Below are 21,796 nucleotides of genomic sequence, written 5' to 3' on the forward strand. Positions count from 1 at the left end.
ACATAACATTTTAAATCGAGCTCATTTTCCATTTGTACCATGCAATGGAAGGTTTAATAACGTAATGATTTGCTTTGAAAACATGACATCATGATAAAATGCTGCTTATAAAATATGTAGTATCGCCTCTCAATTCTTCACAAAGATCCGCCCTCACCGTCATGACAATTTAATGAATGGGCTTGGCCAAACATTCCCATCAAAGTGCATTAAGAACAGCATCACCCACTTCAGATGGGTGCAAAACACGCAAAGCCAACGAGCATATTCACAATGAACCTTTCTGCCGCAAATTTCCAAAATATAAACATTAATCTTCTTGGTTCTTTCGGTAAAGTCACGTAGAAGGGAAAAAATAAAATTAAAAAAATTAAACATAATAAAATACAATTCTCACGACGTTTCGGCCACAACGCAAGCAGCCATCCTCAGGTGAAGAACAGCTTTTAATCGAAATAAAAACATTAAACTAAATTAAATAAATAAAAGGGCCCATAATATTCAAATCGAACATCAAAACGGGCCTCATGGTGCGCCACGGTACACAAGCCAAATGGGGATGGCATTTATCAGATTGTGCAACCTCCAGTCCCGCAATCACACCAGCAGCACCACCTGTGCTGGATTTAAGACAAGCCTGTATCGGTCCCCAAACGCATTTACGGGACACTTATAGATTCGGGTGGGTGGGTGCTTGATGTTAAAAGACGACATGAGGCAACTTAATCACACTCACCTCCCAAAGCTGACATTCAGATTACCCTTGTGATCTAAAGACAACACTGTGAAGGCAAGCATACCAACTGCTGGGAAGGAGAGGGGTAAATACAATGCAGAGCAATAATTAGTTCACCTTCACCAAGCCCTGCAGAATCAGAGATGGCCCACACCGATGTAGTAGTCATAGCATGCCCTCTGCTGTCAGCCGTCTTGAAAAATAAGTCCTATATTGCACACACTGCCCAAATAACACTGCTCCCACATTGCACATAAATGAATGCCTATGCACAAGTAATGTTGTATATGTACATATACACACCACATTTTCGTTCGCAATACAATTACATTGTGTGTGCAAAACTTCTGGCAGTGTTTGAAATTCTTGTATTTCAGCAGTGTGTGACAAAGGGGTTGCAGAGGAATTCTTTAAATGTTTTCTCAGTGGCATTAATTTGCATGTTTTATTTCAGACAAGTTTCAGATTAAATGGTTTGCAATTGAACAAAAAGATCCAGCCTTTCATAGACAACACACAAATTTTAACACAATCTCAAAATGTTTCATTGATGACAAGACGATTTTTTGACGTTACTTCTAAAGTCTTATTGAAATGCCTGTGCTCCATTGCACAGTGACGGAGGAGTTACGGCACGGGACACAAAGCCCGATAATCCCAAAATGTTACTTGAGAAACATCTGGGCTTTTATGCTACCACGGAGCAAGTCAATGCCATACATAATAAGGAATTTTTTTTTTAAAACTTTATAAAAACACGCTTTGATCAAATGTACCGTACTAGTAATGGAAGAACCCCACGACTCCAGGAAGTGGCCCCAAAGCTTGCCATAACGTAAGGAACCATGGTCAATTAGAGCCAACGTGAGTTTACCGTGGACAATTAGACCCAAGCCAAAACATAACATATAAAAATAATGATAGAATATAGTATTGTCATCAGTATGACATAATTACACCAAGTTTGCAGTCGATACCACATTGGGAAGTGGGTAAAAATTGAGTTACAAGATTTGAGGATACAACAGACAGAGTGAGTTAAATAAAAGCGTGTAATAAAATAAAAAAGGAACTATTTCCCTGCTGTGTCGAATGTTCCTGTGTTGCTCTTGTAAATCCTTGACTGTAGAATCAATGAAATACACGAAGTAATAATTTTGAAAGTAGGTAGACGTCAATGATACTTTACACATGGCATGTTTTCTTTTCGCTGCAGATGCATACACCATCAATAGTTGGAAACAATCAGTCGGAAAAGATCTGCCACGAAGAACATTAAATATTGATGTCCTTAACATTGAAATGTTATCATCATGTAACTTTAATAAAGAAACGATTTTATTTTCCCCTTTGCCATTAAAATGCAACGCAATACCAACCCAGACGAATTTGTAAAAGCGATATTGTGCAATGGCCAGAAACTGAAGTCACGTGTAGTGAGCCTTGACACTCTCCAAATAAAATAAAAAATAACAACCCAGAACTCAATTCTTATGATTTATGATTATTATTTCTAGATTTGAAGCTTTCGTGACTGCAAGGATTCATATTCTGAGTTTTTTTCGGTAAAGTCACGTAGGTAAAACATTAAAATTAATAAAAGTAAAATAAAATAAAAATCACGACGTTTCGGAGGCAACACAAGCTTCCGTCTTCAGGTGGAACCGTCACAGCCACGACAGCTGTATCAAGTAAATGAGAGATTGCAGGAGCTACCACTCCGTTTTACCTACGTGACTTTACCGAAAAAAACCTAAGAATATGATTATTATTATTTACAGAATGTATTCACATTTTACGATAATTTTAAAGAATGCTGTTTCAAATGTAATATATTCCTTGCCTGGGAATTAGAAGAAGGCCAGCCTTGAGAAATGCATCTCACAAATGTGAAAGCAACTCCGGAAATATTTGTGGAATGAAGAATCCCTACCACCACCTGAGAGCAAGTACACTTTGGATAACTGTAGGATAATTTTAAGAGCAAATTTGACCACGACATTCGCAAATAATGGCATACCCTTGAGATCTGTGCCATGGGATCTTTTACCCTTCACAGGCAAGCAAATTCTACTCCTAAGGATGATTAAACACTTATGAAGGTTCCCCACGCTGCTTTTGCACATAATTAATTAGCTTTTATAGGTAGATGAGCATAAAGGTGAATATGGTAGTTGGTTAGGTAAGCATATGATTTGGTGAATCGACAATATTTACCAGCACAGATAGTATTCGTTGCTAATTTTGTCTTCGTAACTTCCAATATAGAAAGTATTTACAAAAGTCACATTTAATTAACCACAGCACACCGTGCAGTCGATTTCAAGTTAGAACGGTAGAACATTTGACATTCCAAATCGTGTTCTTACATCACGCGGAACTGTCAACGTGATGCTGGCTAGGCAACTTAACTACTTATTATCGGTTATACGTGATTCATTTTCTTATAATCCAAACTGTAGGATGTCAAACATTAACCGTTATTTCACCGGGCCACACCATCCCGAAATCTCTCGTCTCTTTTATAAGACAGGGTTTACATCTATTTTAAAACAGTCTAGGTATAGATAAAGCTCATATGGGATTATAAGTGGGAGCCATTGAGTCTGTGAAAGCTCCGATTGTACGTTGCCTTCTTCCTCCTATTATCCACAATTACCAGCATTTGTGTGTTTGTTTGTCCAGCGGATAAGTGGAGTAAAATCACAGATAACCCGTGGGTAATAGGATCTGTGATACCGATCCCACGACATTGCCTTCGGTAAGAGGAGTTGTACTGCATTTGGGTTTTTTTTGGTTGTGAGAGGAATCGCATGTAATATTACAAAGGTCGGTGGTGCATTCATAGCGTACAGAAGAAATCACTATCATGCAGCATCGAACCGTCGAGCATCTGTGAAAACTACCGGACGTCTGTGAAAATAGCTTCATAGCTCATCGGATTCTTCCAGTCGAAAAAAATATTCCGATTACGATCGGCTTCCTTGCAAACCGGTGCAGCCAACACCAATTAATGGAGCCACGCAAGCCGCCCCTGTTATCACAGCGGTGTATCTGGTAAAGCAACTTATTCAGGCTGTAAGATAAAACACGATCCTTGCATATTTTAAAGCCGTGACATTTAGTCATTAGCATCAGCTCCACCTTGTAATGAGTCGCTCGCGATGTTATCGCGTAGAACTAAGTTTTGCAGGCAAACCGGTGCGCATATAGATGCGCGCCACAGACAGGCTCGCAGACAAACGACCCCAATTTTGGTCATCCCACCACCACCTCCATCTCCGTGGAAAAGGTCGAGCCTGTGTGAATCAAGTGCGTTATCTGCGGGTCACAGAATTCTCTCCTACTTGGAAAGAATAATTGCTTTTTCTTTTATTTTGACTCATTATCATTTTTTTTACTTTTCTTCACAAACCGAATTCAATGGACACGGGCAGTGGCCGAATTATACATTCTGCGAATGTACAGCAATTCATAAGCCAGTGGCTTTGTTTGCGATATGAGCGTGGGTTTTTTGTTATTGTTGCAAAGAGCTTTGTATTCTGCAGTTCCACGCCTTTGATCTTTCTGATTTCTCCATTTGCATCCTGTTAGCAAACTGACATTAACTACTGTTTTATTTGTATTTAATCGTGATAAATGTGTAACTTTCTTTTATTTAAATGCAACCTCTCTTCCTTCTACACTGCTCATTATAAATCATGTCGCGTGTTCTTTATTTTGAAACAATTCATTGCGGTGGTTTTAGAGTATGTAAACAAAGAATACATTTTAAATAGTATGCGTTTCAAGTAGTGACTATCATCATACTCCAACATGTCCACAGATGTACAACCGTGAATGTGAAGTTAATGAAGAAAAAATAAACACTCTCACATACTCTTGAAATATGAAACTCACCAGTGAGGTGGCCCGGCACCTCAGAGGCTTGGCCACAGAGCAGAGGTCGCAACCGGGTACCCGATACCCGTACCCTACCCGATACCCGGCTACCCGTACCCGGCCGGGTACGGGTACGGGTACCCGTTTGCGACCCTGGTGCGGCCGGGTAGGCCGTGAGTCACTGGTGAGTCACCGTTTGTCACTCATTTCCCAATGTCTTGTCTCTTCTCACAATTCAAGTTCCTAGAATCAACCCACCCGCGCCTGCAACATGGCTTCATCCCTGAGATCGCAATCGGGTACCCGATACCCGTACCCTACCCGTACCCGGCCGGGTACGGGTAGCCGGGTATCGGGTAGGGTACGGGTACCCGTTTGCGACCCTGGTGCGGCCGGGTACGGGTAAGGAATCAAAACCCGTTTGCGACCTCTGCCACAGAGCCGGTACGACTTAGGGCCCCGAGTTCAAAACCGGGGTTTTAATCGTGGAGAGTTTATGGTCTCAGGCCGGTCACCAAAGACTGCACATGAAAAACAAATAGCCACGTTAAGTTTGGCTCTGCAGTGATACATTCCAGCTCTGAGAATGTAAATCTCGGTTTGGTTGTTATGCAATGGAAATTACTCTCTAGCAGGACGGGCGGCAAAGGACTGCCCCCCCCCCCCCCACCATGTGTAGATCAGAGGGTCACTTGAAGGTAAATCTGTGACATTCGCTTCTGCAAAACGTTCTCTAACACGAGGTGTTGCACTGCTCTGTTAGAGATCCGAATGGACACTGTGGCATGACATGACTCCCAGCAAACGTGGGATAAACCGTGGGGAAAGACGAACAATTTTGAAAGGGAAAAAAAAACCTCAAACCCAACTGTCATAGTCACTGCTCGCCATTGACCCGACGGCACACAGCCACGTAGCTTTAGCCTGCCTCCACCTCGACAAACGTACACTGAGCCTCAGCCTCGGCTGGGCACCCCCCCCCCCTCCGATATGGAAGCCACAACATTCCTGCCCCTTTCTCTTGCCATTCAAAGGTCCTCAGCCAACCGCCTTGTGGCAAGGGGTCAATATAACAAATTTAAGTGGGGGCGGCGGCGGGTGGAGTTGCTGCTGCTGCTGTTGTTTTTTTGTGTGCCTTGAAGTAACTGTTCCAATGCTGCCGGAACAAAGTTGTAAAAAGTGGCTTCCGTACACCTGACAGAGGAACCCCCCCCACCCCAGGGTGCAGTGGGCCCTGGCTCGCTCTCCTCGCTCGCTCTCGCTCTCATGTGCAGGTTTAAACTCGCATCTCTGGGGAATGCATGGACTGCAGTCTTTCATGTTGGTTAAGTGGCCCTGTGAGCGGCTGGACATTGGAGTAACTTTTATTTTATCGTATTCAGTGATTATTTAAAAGGATGAGGTTTGGGTTGGCTGGCTGGGTGGGTAGGTGGGTTTGTGGCTCAATGGTTCAAGTGCTAGGCGGGTGCCACGTAATCTGGGGTTTGAATCCGGTTACTCGGCTGCTAGCGATTACATCGGGTTCTCAAGTGTATGGCGAGTTGATGGCATCAGGCCAGTTAACAATGTATACACGCAAAAAAAATAACATCATTTGCATTATTCCAGGGATGAGACTTTCACTCGTGTCAGTTTGATTGAAATGCGAAAAATACTCGTTAAAAGGTGTCGCCCCTAGTGTGGATATAAAAGTTATTCTGAAGAGAGCTGTTCTATCACATGGGGTGATGCACTTTCAGCTGCAGAGGTACGAGTGGATATATATATTTGCCTCATGGGTGCAATGCCGTTAGCATGATTGGAATACAATTGAGAAAAATGTATGTTTTTCTTTTAATAAAAAGGATGAGGTTTTCGGAGAAAGAAAATAGATGACAAATACACAAACCAAAAAGTTGTTCTCTGGTCTATAAAATTCTGCTTAAAATATTATATCATATCTACAGTAAAGTAAAATATAATTTGGCGATGCTGTATTGGCAGTGGTACACAAGCACAAGGAACAAAAGAGTAAATGATGCTGCCTTAAAATAAACACTATTTTAAAATCCGTGACACTTTTGGAGATAAAGAAGGGCCGTTGCTCGAAACGTTGCTGACTATATATTATTTTAAGGCAGTGCTGTTGACGAGTATGCTGCATGCTACTTTTTGCTGCAGTAAAGTACAATGCAATTTTTTTTCCCACTTTGCATTAATGCTCACTTTTCCAAAAGCAGGGTGTAAGCAAATTGCCTTGAGGAAATGTTGCCGTTAACAATTAGGGTCCTCCTCCACCTTGTGGAAGTTGCCCTGTGGAAGTGTTTATTTCCAGGTTTTCCTGTTACCCACGTGAGAATTTAACTTGTGGACAAGTATTTTTTTTTTGCCAAGAGAGCTGTGACTCAACACAGCTGGGGGCCAAATTGAATAATGCTAGAACCGTTGAGGCCAGGTTGTCTTGCCGGGGAGTTTGTAGGAGGAGAGGGGCGGAGGTGGGGTGGTTGCGGCGGGGGTGGGGGGGCTTGCGTTGAGAGTGTATGAATTGTGATTCCACGTCACCTCCAGCCTGTGAAAAAGAGATAAAGGGAGTTGAAAAACGCCGCCCAATGCCTCCACATCGCTCTTCTCTCCTGGGGAATGGGACTCTGCGATTGCCAGTAACAAAAAACATTTGTTTTCCCAGTGACACTACAATGCTGAGATGTGCCTGCAAGATATGTGTACAATGAAATAAATAAACAAATAAATATGGAAAGAGGAGGTATTGGTGGGAAGCCGAGTTAAAGAACTAGTTTTTTTTTTCAAGCGGAGCTTTCTCAAGGTGACTTTGCAAATGAATGGCTCTTAGCATGCGTTTTTTGTTAGCTGGCAAGGATGTGTTATCATTTACCGAGTTTGTGACTATTTTTACATTTGCATCTGACTGAAGGCAATGGTGACTCTCTCCCGTTACACTACCACAGCATCTGCCTCACTCTTCACAGTGCTGAACTTGCAATTCATTAATTCAATACAACGTATTATTTGCAATTGTGACTACATGGCATATTTTTTATTCAAACAATTACTGCAACAAAAAAATACTGAGATTTTGTTTTAAGTTTGATGAAATACAAAGTGTGGTAAGACTAAAATAACAACTGCACCCTACAGTTCGGTTTTACACAATGCCGAAATTACAGGGGTAGTTTCAAATATTTATAGAGGTATTCGAAAGGGCCGGTTGTAATGCTACATTGGCAAGCGTACTGCGCTATGAACCTGGAGATCCGAGTTGGAATCTACTAACATCGGTGGCGAAGTGATACCTGCATGGATCATAGACACCTCCATTCAACCAACCTGAACTGACCACCATAACGGTGAAATATGGTCCAACAGCTCTCATCATGGGTGCCGAGTGGGGAAACCTTCATTTATCTACCAGCAGTGGGGTGGCAAAATGTGTACATTTATTATTATTATTATCATAGACACTGCTCATTTACGACAGAGAAACATTTCGTCCACATTCGGAAAGGAAAGGGACAATTGTCATGCAAATTGCAGTTCCTAGACAAATGCCTTACAATATATAACCCAGTTATGAATTGCCGTAATTTTTCACTAAGGCACACATACTGTATACTTATCAAGGACAGGATATCCCAATGCCAGAAATTACGCCGTTGATATTATCATGACATGTGTATTTTTCACGCACAAAAATATATATATTAGCACAAACGAGACGTACAGACGGTGAGCTTCACAAATTCCCAGCGTTTGGAATGGTATATTTTAATGAGCTCTGTATGCACTTTACCATCACGGACTTGCTCCATTTACATCTGCGCTCTCATCTCACTCCACCACTTTCCCCCCTTCCTGCGCTCTCCACGCCAACACTCCAGATACCAAGGGGCCTCTCCCATCAAATCCCTCAAGTCAACCCCCACGCGGCGGAAGGTCACTCCCCTATTTTTTTTTGCTGCTGCTGCTGCTCTTGATGATCTGTGACTTCCTCTCTGAGACCTCCACGCAGCTGACTCCACATCTCTCTGTTCCAAGTCCAGGCTTAAGACCTTCTTTTTCTGTTGCTATAACTGAACATTCTCGTTGATTGAAATGTCTTTTTTCAGTGCAAGATTCCTCTTCTTTTGTGCCCTCCTTGATCTCGTAATGCATATGTATTTCTTCATGTATAGCATCGAGAGATGATGTTACATTTGGACACTCAATAGACAAATAAACATGTAATCGTGTTGTAAAGTATTACGACATGGCTACACATAGTCGACCCAAACCTGCATAAGCCATTCTAGATTTGAAGCTTTCGTGACTGCAAGTATTCATATTCTTAGGTTTTTTTCGGTAAAGTCACGTAGGTAAAAATTAAAATTAATAAAAGTAAAATAAAAATAAAAATCACGACGTTTCGGAGGCAACACAAGCTTCCGTCTTCAGGTGGAACCGTCACAGCACACTTGCTGTATCAAGACGGAAGCTTGTGTTGCCTCCGAAACGTCGTGATTTTTATTTTACTTTTATTAATTTTAATTTTTACCTACGTGACTTTACCGAAAAAACCTAAGAATATGAATCTGCATAAGCCACCCAGACAAGACAAAAACGGATTGGACGGTCGCCAAATTAATGAGTGACCTTAAAACTTAATGTCCTCGTTAAATATGGTAATTCGCAGACACTGACATGCTCGTTGCTACCAGCAGACATCATTTCCCAGACCTATCAAATCACTTTTTTTTTAAAACACAGCCGTATAAACAAATTCACGAAGCACATCGAAACAACAGCAAACACAATACCTCTTTCTTAAACGAAAAACAATGCCATGACATTGCCGTGTTCTGTTAAATATACTTTGTCGTGGCCCGTTATTCTGTTACCATGATTAAGCAGGTCAATTACAAGGTAACGAGTCAGATACTAATGGGTAATGCGATCTTATATGCCACGAGTAAGGTGATGGGTGACGGGTAAGCGATGGGACTTCTGCCAGCGAGCACGTAAACAGTCCCCGAGCTCGATGCTCAGCACAAATGAGTGCGCTTTGGGGTCACAGTCTTACGGTGGCGTGGGCGGCTGGCCATCTGCATCCAGAGTGGGGGGGCGGGGGGGGGCACTTCCGTGAGAGATTCACTCGTGCCAACGCGCACCACTGCCACCACAAGGACCCGGGAAGGACTTTTGCCTGGTGCCTGGTGCCTTGCCACGAGCGTTAAGCGGCGCCGTGACGCATCAGACATTGGAAAGCCACAAGCGGCGCCTGCTTCACAAATCACCGAGGGAGGGCAGCGGCGGCGGCGGCGGAGGGTGGAAGGGAATATAAAATTCAATTTGATGCATGGACCAGAGCGTCACATTATGTTGTAGGTCATGTGGATCTGAGTCAATTGATCCTTAGTGGTGCGGTGAGCATGGGCAGACTGGTGTTTAGCTTTCTGCGCTTGTGCATTCATTTATTATTTATTTTAAAATCTCACGCTTGGCTGAACAGCTGGAGAGCGCATCTCGTTAGCAGTTTGCTCGCCGCGTTCGAAGGATTCGTACGTGTCCTTACGCGGGGCTCACGCAAGGACCTCTCTGTGCCTTGCAATTAAACGGCAACGCTGTGCTACTGGGCGGCGTGGGGCTTAAAGGGTGTGCGGCTTTCAATCGGGAGGCTGTGGAGTTCAAATCCTGGTCGGGATTCAGCCCAGCCCCTCATCCCACCGAGGCTCAATAAAACTTGATTAGTTGCATAGCATGGAAGGACTCAACCCCCCACTATAGGAATGCATGATTTCCACGAGTGATGAGTGATGCAGCTCTGTATGCAGCAGTGTACGAGCACCATCCCTTGCTCAATTGAGCAGGAAACCACTCTTTGAATTAATGTCCTTTTACAAACATTTTAGTGTTGTTTTAAATAAGGAGAAGTGCTCTGGCTGACTTTGATGCAGGTTAATGTGCAGGATTTTATACTGCCTAATGTATTCAATTACCCACATACCGAACACAATTTTGTTAAATGAAGTTAATGTGCCTTACGGAATTCCATTAGACCTGCTGCGCTGCCACCAAATGTGTACTGTATATGACACTTTTGAATTATGGTTTAACAGCATCTCCCTCCTTTCCTCTTCGCTTATAGGTCTTACCGTGGGAAGCGCACATACAACTTCTTCACAATGACTCCGGTCTGTGTCACAGTCCCCAGGGAATTCCGCCAAACCAATGCCAGTCCCCCAGTGAATCTCTTAAGCAGTCTTATTGCCCAGAGAATGCATTCAAGCAGTGCTGTTCTGAGTAAATTTACTCGGCAGTGTTGGATCTTAATGAATACCCTAATCAATATACTAAGCAAATAAAGAATGTTGGTCCTTAATGAATTTAGAAAAAAGTAAATCATTAGTGACTCTACTCATCAACATTGGGGCCTTAGCGAAATATACAAAGCAATGTTGGTTCAAATGAAACAAAAATCGATGGGTGTTTTTTTTTACTTGTTTAGCTGATTACACAGCTTCAACATTGATACATCTACAACGTATAATTTATGTACATATATTCATATACGCCATGGTAGAATGGTGAGCACAACTGGACTTGCAATCCAAAGGTTGCACGGCATGGCATCCGAGGCAATCATGCAAGTCTCTTTCGATTTTAAGCTTTCGTGACTGCAGGGATTCATCTTCTTGGTTCTTTCGGTAAAGTCACGTAGAATGGAAATAATAAAATAATAATTAAAAAAATAATAATAATAAAAAATAATTAAATAAAAAAAATGTAACATAATAAAATTATAAAAAATAACATTGTAAAATAATAATAAAACATAATAAAATAATAAAAATAAAACATAATAAAATAATAAAAATAAAACATAATAACATTTCGATTTAAAGCTTTCGTGACTGCAGGGATTCATCTTCTTGGTTCTTTCGATAAAGTCACGTAGAATGGAAATAATAATAATAATAAAACATAATAAAATAATTCTCACGACGTTTCGGCCACAACGCAAGCAGCCGTCCTCAGGTGGAGAGCAGGTCTGTCATTCAGACTCTGTCTACTCGACAGACCTGCTCTCCACCTGAGGACGGCTGCTTGCGTTGTGGCCGAAACGTCGTGAGAATTATTTTATTATGTTTTATTTTTATTTCCATTCTACGTGAAAGAACCAAGAAGACGTGCAAGTCTCTTTAAATCGTCTGCGCACCCCGCAGTGTGCGCGGGCACACCCCAATTACTTCAGTGGCAGGACACAAACGTGCGAGTGAGCTAAAGTGTCATCTTCTTAGGTTTTTTCGGTAAAGTCACGTAGAAAGTAAAATAAAATAAAAACAAAAATCACGACGTTTCGGAGGCAACACAAGTCTCCGTCATCAGGTGGGACCGTCACAGCCAGATTAGCTGTATCAAGTGAGGCAATGATTCAAGATGTAATCCCTTAAAAGCGAGTTGAGGGGGGAGGGAGAGGGAGGGGGGAGCTCATCAGACTATGGTAGCCAATGAAAGGAACGTATCGGGAGGGAGGGGGGGCGAGGCCAAAAGGGTGGGCGATGGACGTGGAAGCGCTTGTGCGCAAGCGGCCAATTACTGCACACGCCAACACAATGGAGCGATTGCGCGCAAGCGGCCAGCCACTGCACCCGCCAACACAATGGGCAGAGAGGAGGAGGGGAGGTCTAATACACATGACAGACAAAAGAACGAAAATGATGATGGGTACAAACTTAGGGGAGCTCATCAGACTATGGTAGCCAATGAATGGAACGTATCGAGAGGGAGGGGGGGGGGGGGCGGGGGGGGGCGAGGCCAAAAGGGTGGGCGACGGACGTGGAAGCGATTGTGCGGAGCTAAAGTGTGTTCTTTTCACCCCCCCACATCTGCCAATCGTGAAAAAAGGTAGGACAAAATACCCTTTAGAGTGGTTCTCTAGGGTTCCCTTTAGCGGAGGGGCCCTTCTGCCAAAAGTGGCACGAACAAACAAATTGCAGGTTTGCAGCCTGAGCTAACTCTCTTTACACGTTTCTCTGTGCAGTGTAAAACAACAGTATCCACACAAAAAAAACTGTTGCTGCACACCTGACAACAATGCAGCTGGAAGGAGACGTGTAATTAAAGTCTGGTGAATATTTTTTTTTGATGCAAATGATATGAAGAAAAAAAGTATTCGAATTTTTTTTTATTGTATTAACACTCTTCAACTTGGCTTGTGGGTTACAGGGCTTACATGCTGGCCCCGTAATTTTTACATGCCCCAGGCAAACAGAGCAAAGGCTTTTTGTGTGTGTGTGTAACGCCATGACTCCTGGTGAATATACCAAGCAACGTTCATCCTGGTGAATTCACTTACAATGTTGGGCCGCAGCCAAATAATTCCTTTTGGAAAGAAAAAAATCGCCCATTTTAGTGTAAGCCTCTTACATTCGGAGTAGCAAACTGTTGCGGTGATTTTGTTTCACAAACGCACGGAGATTTACCTTTCTCTCTCTCTTTGTAAACGAAACAAAGAGGCACTAAAGAAACTCATGGGGTGATGTGTTTTTAAGCGTTTAATATTTTAACGCGTAATAATCTGCATAATTTATCGCCAAAACAAGTGTGTTTCCATTATCAGAAACGCATTCGCTGAAGATTACCGCGAAATAGACGTGTGCATTTAAATGTTCCCATTATTGAAAAAACAAACTAATGTGTGCACGCTCACCCACACCCAACACAGCCTTGGTGTTCAACCTCACAAAATATCCATCTTAGAGAGCGGAATTGCATACAATATACGACCGCTACCCAATTTATTCATGGCTTAAGCCGGCTTCGATTAATGCAGTAAATGTATATGTTTATTTGGTAATTAAGGGTATTGACTAGGTGCGTCTTACTGACACCAGTAATAGAAAGGGGAGTGTTTTTTTTATATTTTTGCCACATCGCTGGCCCCTCTGGCAAAACGTATTGCTAAATGGTATGTTCTATATCAATGTGGCAGCCTATCACGTGAAAGGTTAGAATGTCGCTCCCAGTCAAATGTGAAGCTTGCAACTTCATTGAGTCTCTGATGCATAAATCGTTTTATCGACTCTTTAAAATACGCATACTCCTTTAAGGTCACGGCAAAATGCAATTATAGAATGCAGAAAAATAAAACACATCTTTATCCCAAAGGGGTATGCAAATACAAAAAAATAAAATTGCACAAAACTCCCTCAATTATCCCAAAAGTATTACTCATCAGCAGGATTCAATTTAAGCCCACTTCACAACTTTCTTAAACAACATGAAAAATGAAAATATATTTCTGCAAATATGTGAAATTTGTGCATTTATATTTCATTTTGATCAGCTCACGTGTGCCGTCATATATCCAGCAATATTATATATTCATGGGGGTCGTGACCTTTGCAGCAAAAGAGAGCATTCCCCGTGGTTTGTGTGAATCTTTAATGTATTTTCTGCCTCTTTCGGGAGAGACCAGGTTTCATCATTCTTCCAAACAAAAATAAAAAAATAAAAACACACAGCAGAAGCTGTAGTCGCGGAAGTAGCAGAAGCACGAAGCAGAGGCTGTTGTTTCATTCCGGAGGAATCCCATGAGATTTAAAAAAGACGGTGACAGACGTTACATCAAGAAACTCATTCAGAATTGAATTCCTGTGAAATTCCCCTGTGGATTGCCTTCACATTTTTGCCTCACATTCCCTCACAGTATTTGAGAGAAAAAAATCGTATTTTGCTTTTCTCCTTTCATGTGTATAATCGCCGAAGGTAAAATTAATTCTAATATACATCAAATCAAGCTTTACCGAAACACAATACAAAAAAATGTATTTTTTTTTTAAAGAGCAAGATTGAGAGATAAAGGCGTGGAATACATTTGTACGTATTGGGAAATTATACAATTCTTTTTTTTTCCCCTCAGCTTGCAGAATAATGTTACAATACTAACTTCCCATCGCCATGTTCTTGTCATGTTTCTCTCTCTCAGCCTCTTCTCTCCAACTCACTCTCCCTCTCTTGCTCGCTCACTCACCCTGCTGTCCCACATCTCACTCTCCCTGACAGTCCCTGAGGAAGATAATTAATCATTCCGTGGCCCAAGGCATACCAAAGTCTAAAACGCTACCCGTTTTCCAATCCACTGCCTCAGCCGCGGATTAAAATCCCAGCGTGTGGTACACCGGCAGAGAAGAGGAGAGAGAGAGGGGGGGGGCAGATAGGAATAGAGGAATTAATAAAATAAGAGGCAGTGAGAAAAGAGAAGGATGCAGAGGTTAGAGAGAGAGAGAGAGAGAGGGGAAGAGCTGAGATCTCCACACAGAGTTCAAATTCTTCTAGTTATTTCGAGAATGTTTCCCCAACAATTGCTTTGCCAGCAATCCTATAAACACAAATCACAGCAAAAACAGCACGGAGTGCAAAACCAGTCAATAACGTAATAATTGCCCTTTACAGTAAAATAAATTAACTGGCAGTAAACTGCCTGAAGTCACATTAGGGCCTGCAATATAAAGTTTCCCTCAGTTTTAATGCATAACAAATTTCGCCCCGAGTGAATGAGTGACTGTTAGGTCGGTGCGATATTATGTGCGCGCATGTTCGCGAGTTTGTGCGCAACAGCCTCATGCAAACAATTTCAAATGCGAGGACGCAGAGAATGTGTGCGGCGGCAAACACGAAACGTGATCAAGAAATTCGCACGTGCACAGAGAGCATTGTGGCACCTCCTAATGCAATAAAGCCCCAGAACAAATTAGGTCACATCACTTCAAGCACTGCCATGCCACATAATATAATGCCATATTAGTGGGGTCCATTACATTATCAACAATAAATCCTGTAATATTTCAAAATGTGTTACACTGTGGCTAATTTTGTTACGTGAAAGGGAGTAATTTTTTTTAATGACACGGATAATTTAATGGAAAATGGACACTGTAAATATCTTGACGTGTCCAAACGGTACTGTTTTAAGGTCAATCAAACTGAAAGCACTTTCCTCATAAAAGTCAACCCTCCTGTGTTGCCAGACCAAATCAATAGCTTTACCTTTGCTAAGTAGTGCAATTTATGGGTAGGGATTTTATATTTGGGTGGTGTTATTTTTGAGGTTTTCAATCCAGATGGAAATATTTATTTACACTAGCCCTCTAAAGTATAATTGCATATCATCACAAGATATTGTGTGAACCCGTTTGGTTTAATTTTACAAACATATAGTATCTAGAAAAAACATATAATGGCCAGCATCTTACTGGTAGGAACCTCCTAGTTACACCGGCCCACAGGGGATTATTGTGTCCGTCCGTCCGTCGTGCAGGGAGGGGCTGGGTGGGGAGGGAGGGGCTGGGTGGGAGGGGAGGGTGGGGAGGGGCTGGGTGGGGAGGGTGGGGCTGGGTGGGGAGGGGAGGGTGGGGAGGGGCTGGGTGGGGAGGGTGGGGCTGGGTGGGGGGTGGGAGGGGTGGGGCTGGGTGGGGAGGGGCTGGGTGGGGAGGGTGGGGCTGGGTGGGGGGTAGGAGGGCTGGGGCTGGGTGGGGAGGGGCTGGTCACCCCGTGGTGCCCTTATAAAACTAAACGTTTAACCTACTCACGCCGGCTTGTGCCCGCCCTCACAGTCGGGCATATTTGCGGAATACACCACGCTGCCGTTGACCCTGGCCATTGACCGAGCAACCAAACGTTCCTACCAGCTGCCTCCGCAGGAATGTGTTAATTGTCTCCTTTTAAAATACACTCAAACTTCAGAATGTGTATCACGAATATAGAAGTTTAATGTGTGATACTTAACCGCATATACCTTAGAGATTATATTTGTGACACTCACATTTTCAGTATAAAAACATATTGATGTTACTCTTCTCAAATTGCAATCGTGTCTTTGTGAAACTTTAATTGCCATCTTGTCTTGTGCGTGGGGTTTTCTCCGGGAATTTCTGGTTTCCTCTCACATATAAATCACCGTTTTAAAAAGAAAATAGGCAAAAATGTAAAAATGTAAGATGCCCCTGAAATTTTTTTTGAGATGCAGTGAGGCTTTCCTGCATTGATCAATGACAGTCAGATTATTTGCACCACATCACTTGTACCAATCATCGGATTCATGAAATGTGCATTCAACTGCAGATGATTGGTAAACATGGAAAGGTGGGCCATATTGGTTGTGTAGAATATTGGGTTGAGTAATGTGATTTGAGAGGTCCTAAGATCAAAATTAATTCTAATAATACACCAAATACAGTTTCATAATATGAGTGCATATTTTTTGTATTGTTTTATGTAAACAATATTTGGAGAGTAAGGCCTCAAATAAATATGTGCTTAGTTGAGCAATCATGCATTTCCTCTCCCCACAGGTTGAAAAATAATGTTACAATACCAACTTCAGATCGCCATATTCTCGTCTTGTTTCTATCTCAGCCTTTTCTCTTGAGGCTTTACTGGATTCGTCAGTAAAATTATTAATTTAATTTCCTACCACCTCGCATATGTTCATTTTTACCAATCATACAATTTCTAAAAATACGTATTCGACTGCAGAATATTAATATTTCAATACCTACTTGTGACACTGAACATTTTTAAATTTGAGGTTATTTTGACAGAGACACCGAACATACCGTCCATTAAAATTTTCTCTAATAATGTTTGTTAAAATAATTATCTGACGGGTTCAGCATGATAGTTTGGGATTATATGCAAGTGCTGTAGCGTTACATAACATTTTTTTCGTTTTTCATTTGAGTTAAAAAAAAATTCAAGGTAAGACCACTAAACACGAAAAGGTGGCCCACGAGTATTGGGAAGGAATATGGAGTGTGAGCAATACCTTTGGAGAGACCCGAACCTCGCTCCAGGTTTTTGTTTTCACTCATCCACCCGCCGCTTCCCAGCTCTCCATCGCTAGTGGAGCAACCCCCCCCCCCATCACTAATCCCGTCACTGCGGAGTCAACGCGAGTGCCTTTAAAGCTTGATGGTAATAAGGGTTAGGCACACGGGTTGGGGAGGAGGAGGGCTTTAGCCTGCAGGGACCCGGCTCTCCCTCGCACGTCAATTTAATTAATTTTGCTCTTCCCTTCTGTTGCGGTGTGGCAGCACAAATCGCACCTCCATCGCATGAACCAAACCCCTCGCTCGGTCCTGCAAGCCACCTGCGCTCATCTTAAAAGCCGAGGACAAATCCTCAAAGCTATTTCCACCACCACCACCACCACCACCTCCTCCCCCCCTCTTGTGTGCGTCCACTCACAGACGTGAGCTTGCACACCTCTGCGTTTGTAAGAACTCCGGCAAGTATTGTGCATTTCCTAAAAATTTTAATTCAAAGATGCAGTTAGAAAATATCGGGAGGTTTCCCCCCCCCCCCCCGCTCATCGCACACTGCAGCACAACGCCGGCGACTATAAATAATTTTGATCGGGCACCGTTGCAGTAAATATCTACAACGTGTGCAGCTCCAGTTTATTTAGAGATCCAATTAAAGCAGCTGGTGCCAAATTGTATTTTTACGATATTTTTTTTTTTGGCCCAAAATGTGTTCATGTAAATACAGCTTGAAGCACGAGCAACGCAATATTCCGCTTCTGCGGGGCAGCAATCAATATCAATAAAGGAGCAAAGGCTCCGTGACACTCGAGCAGTGCTCAAGTCGGGAGGAATTCAACAGATCATTATGAGATGAAGGAAGCGGCAAATGAAGGCCAGCGGATGCAGAAGACGATGCTGCAAACAATCAGCATCCACTGCAGCCAGGAAAAAACGTGCGCATGTGCAATGAGTGTGTATTTATATATATTTTTATTTAATATCTACACCAATTCTGGGTATCCCCTAGCTTGACTCGGCCTTAAATTAGTACCCGGTACGTATGTGTAAATATCAGCACTGGGGGGACGAAGGGCGTGGTGTTAGCCACCCACACCCTTGTGTGCCGTGCCGGCCTTCATGGGAGCTTGCTGACAGCACGTGCCCCAACCGCTTGTTGAAGGCTTCATGGGGGACCTTTGTCTTGATATATTTGAGCGTGACATCACGGGAGTGAGCAGACGACGTTACAAAATCACAGCGACCCGGGTCGAATAACTGGCGGTGGGTGAAGGAAATTGGAACAAGAACTTCACGTCGAATTTTCGTAGGTCAGCTCAGCCTAGAGTGAGCAACTTGCTGCGGCGGTGTGCTCATGGGGACGATCAAAACTGTCGCTGTCAAGGTGACCGCAGGGCGATCCTACCAACCAACTAGCCCAGGGGTCGGCAACCAAAATAACAAGAAGAGCCATTTCTTTCCAATTCGGTACGAAATTCAGTATTTCAAGAGCCGCAATGCATCTGAGTACATACTGTACATACGTACATATCGTCAAGAAGCAGCCGGTAAAGAGCCGCATGCGGCTCCGGAGCCGTAGGTTGCCGACCCCTGAACTAGCCCCACGTGTTTTACGGTGGCCCGAAATAAGTGCTCGCAAACATTAACTCAGGACACTGTAATTGTGTCCGTGAATTAGTGCACGTAGATTTGTGTGGCACCCAACAGTTCTGTAATCCAAATGAGGGCACGCACGCAAACATACACACATATATAAAGACAAATATCCCCCGTGTAGCCTTTAAAAGGCTATTGGGGTAAGTGCTCTTCACGATTACCAACGAAGGCTGGCATGGCACACAAGCAGGTAAGAGGTGGCCAACACTCACTGCAAACGTTTGCACGCTGCACCGGTACTCATTTGAGGCTTAGTCAACCTAGGGGAGGCCCAAGGCCGGTTCAAATATTCGCCACCGGTATGTGCACGAGCGGAACGCCAAATGTCTCATAGCGCAGTGTACTAACCACTACAACCGCCGCTCCTCATTCATACACAAACACACACTCACTCACAAAGCACTTGTGGAGAACATTCACGTTCAAGGGTGAACGTATGGGTCGGGAACACGTGTGAGAATGGCCAAGTGAGAGAATGTGTTTCGTCGGAATGTTATGTTCGTGCGCAATCGGGACAGGTAACGGGTCCAACTTGATGCGACTTCATACCCTTTCAGTGAGAGCAACACAACCAGCTGCCGGGATATTTCCCTGGGGCACGGCAATTTCCAGTAAATAAATAAGTGCCTCAATGTCTCGTCCCCTTCTCCCAACCCATTGGCACCACATGCAGCCTGTGATCCATCAGGGTAATATCTAAAACAGTGAAAATACAATTTAAATGAAGAGGATCAACTTAGAAATAAAAAATAAATCAAGTTAGTTGGGGGGTGGGGACCCCAATATGCTATGTTGAATCTGCAATGAATCAGCAACATGAGCGTTAAGTGACAAACTGAGAAATAAATCAGTGCCACACATCGCTTTACAATTCAGAACCCAGCGTTCGTTTTACTACCGCATTGTGTCTGTGTGTTGATCAAATTGTGATTTGTAAATATTAATTTTATTTCCGTAATTTCCCCCCCCAATCTGTCAATAGGATTACGTGAAACACGCCAAAAAAATTCAAAAAAGCAAATTGAATACGCAGTGTCATATTTAAAAAAACGCACTTACAGTCAAGCAGAATTTGTATATTTCTGAGGGTGGTTGTTGCAGCGAGCGGCACTGAAAAGGTTAACAAATTAAAGGCCGTTAATGAGCTGGAGCCGTTTCATAGTTAATCGTAACGGAGCCAGGCTTCGTAATTAAAACGCTTCATTGCAAAGCGGGTCGCGCAATTTGGCACGACTGCGGCGCGACATCTCCAGAATGTCGGTGGAATTATTGGGATTTAAAGCGTGTATATATCGCCGCATGATTTACGAGACCTAGAGCACGGTTTTGGACGTTCGAAGTGGCATTTATCGACTTTACTTCCACATAATGAATTATTAAAATGGGCCCCCGAGTGATGGAGCGGAATTAACGAGGTTTTATGGGCCTTCTTTTTGGCACTTGTGCGCCCCCTGCCGTCCAACGGGAACCCGCTCTGCTGTAATTGCGTTGCAGGGTTTTCAAATAAAATGTTTCAGTTAGGGGCATTGCTTTGGCATTGAGTTGCAGAAGCGCAGGAGGAGAGGGAGAAAATAAACAAGGCCCTTAAACATCGCCTCCATCAACAGCCTCCGCCGCTGCGTTATATCACCAAAAAGTTCGAATCCAACATTTCAGGCAACGAGCTCCGTTCTGTTTTTGGTTTTCTCTTGCAGAAGTGCCACGATCCAAAACACCGGCTTACGTGACACATTCGGTACAGCCATGTCAGTAATGGCAAGTAAAACAAAAACTGCTCGTGAAACTTTCGTCGTCCCGTATTGCGCGGTAGACCCCAGTTTTGCCGCCTTTCTTTTTATGCACGGCACGAACATTATTCGTCACACACTACATTAGGGGACACCCCCAAGAGGCCTTTTAAAACAAAACCGAGCATTCGATTGGGGTAGGGGTGAAGTGGCGGCTCAGTGGTTAGGGCGCTTTGCCTTTAACTATGCAACCCAGAGTTTCTTTCTCAGTCACGGGCCAGGACTGGGTCCAGGGGTGGTGTAAACTGACAGCATGCAACATTATAAGCGATGTAGATTCTAATGATTATACAGGATCGAGTTTGAGTGACCTGCAGTTTAAGAACGTTCAAGCCATTTTATTCGTGATGTAAGTACAGCAAAGATAAAAAAAAACTCCACAAATAAAAATGTGAAATACAATTACAAATACATGGGAAATTGATATCGCATTAATCATCATGCTGTTGAACTTGATATTGTATTATTTTGTGAAAAATGATATCATGGCACCCCTGCATAATCCATTTATTCTCTTGCACAGCTGCATGTGTGCTTGCGTTGGAATTTCTCTTTATGCGTGATTTACTGGTGGTGTAAATGGACCATGTGTTTCTTTCTGCAACACCCTTGTGCTCATGCCTTCATTTATTGTACCAAAAGTAATTAAGGCAGGTCAACATGCTCGCAATAATTCCATCATACATAATCGTCACATCACGAAAATTAATATGTAATCATGAAAAATGATATCGTTACAACTATAGTTGAAACACAGTTTTGCCCGTGTCTGTTTGTCTGTGCATATCCGTCTGTGCCTGCGTGCGTGTGTGTAGTGTAGCCGCCGGCGCTACGAACCCGGCGATCCGGGTTCAATTCTAGCTCACGGCCAACACCAATGACGATTATAAGAACCGCTCCTGGGCCTTTACTATGTCGACAAAGTCTCAAATGAGTAC

The 21,796-nt window shown here is 43.1% G+C and overlaps 1 protein-coding gene across 1 annotated transcript in view; it reads left to right on the forward strand.

Moving 5' to 3' along the window:
• LOC144723519 (neurexin-1-like) overlaps nucleotides 1–21,796 on the forward strand; it is a 365,717-nt gene that overhangs the window by 206,962 nt on the left and 136,959 nt on the right. The window lies entirely within an intron of this gene.

The sequence above is a fragment of the Lampetra planeri genome, chromosome 18, assembly GCF_965212315.1.
Source record: "Lampetra planeri chromosome 18, kcLamPlan1.2.h2, whole genome shotgun sequence".
Classification (NCBI taxonomy): Eukaryota; Metazoa; Chordata; class Hyperoartia; order Petromyzontiformes; family Petromyzontidae; genus Lampetra; species Lampetra planeri.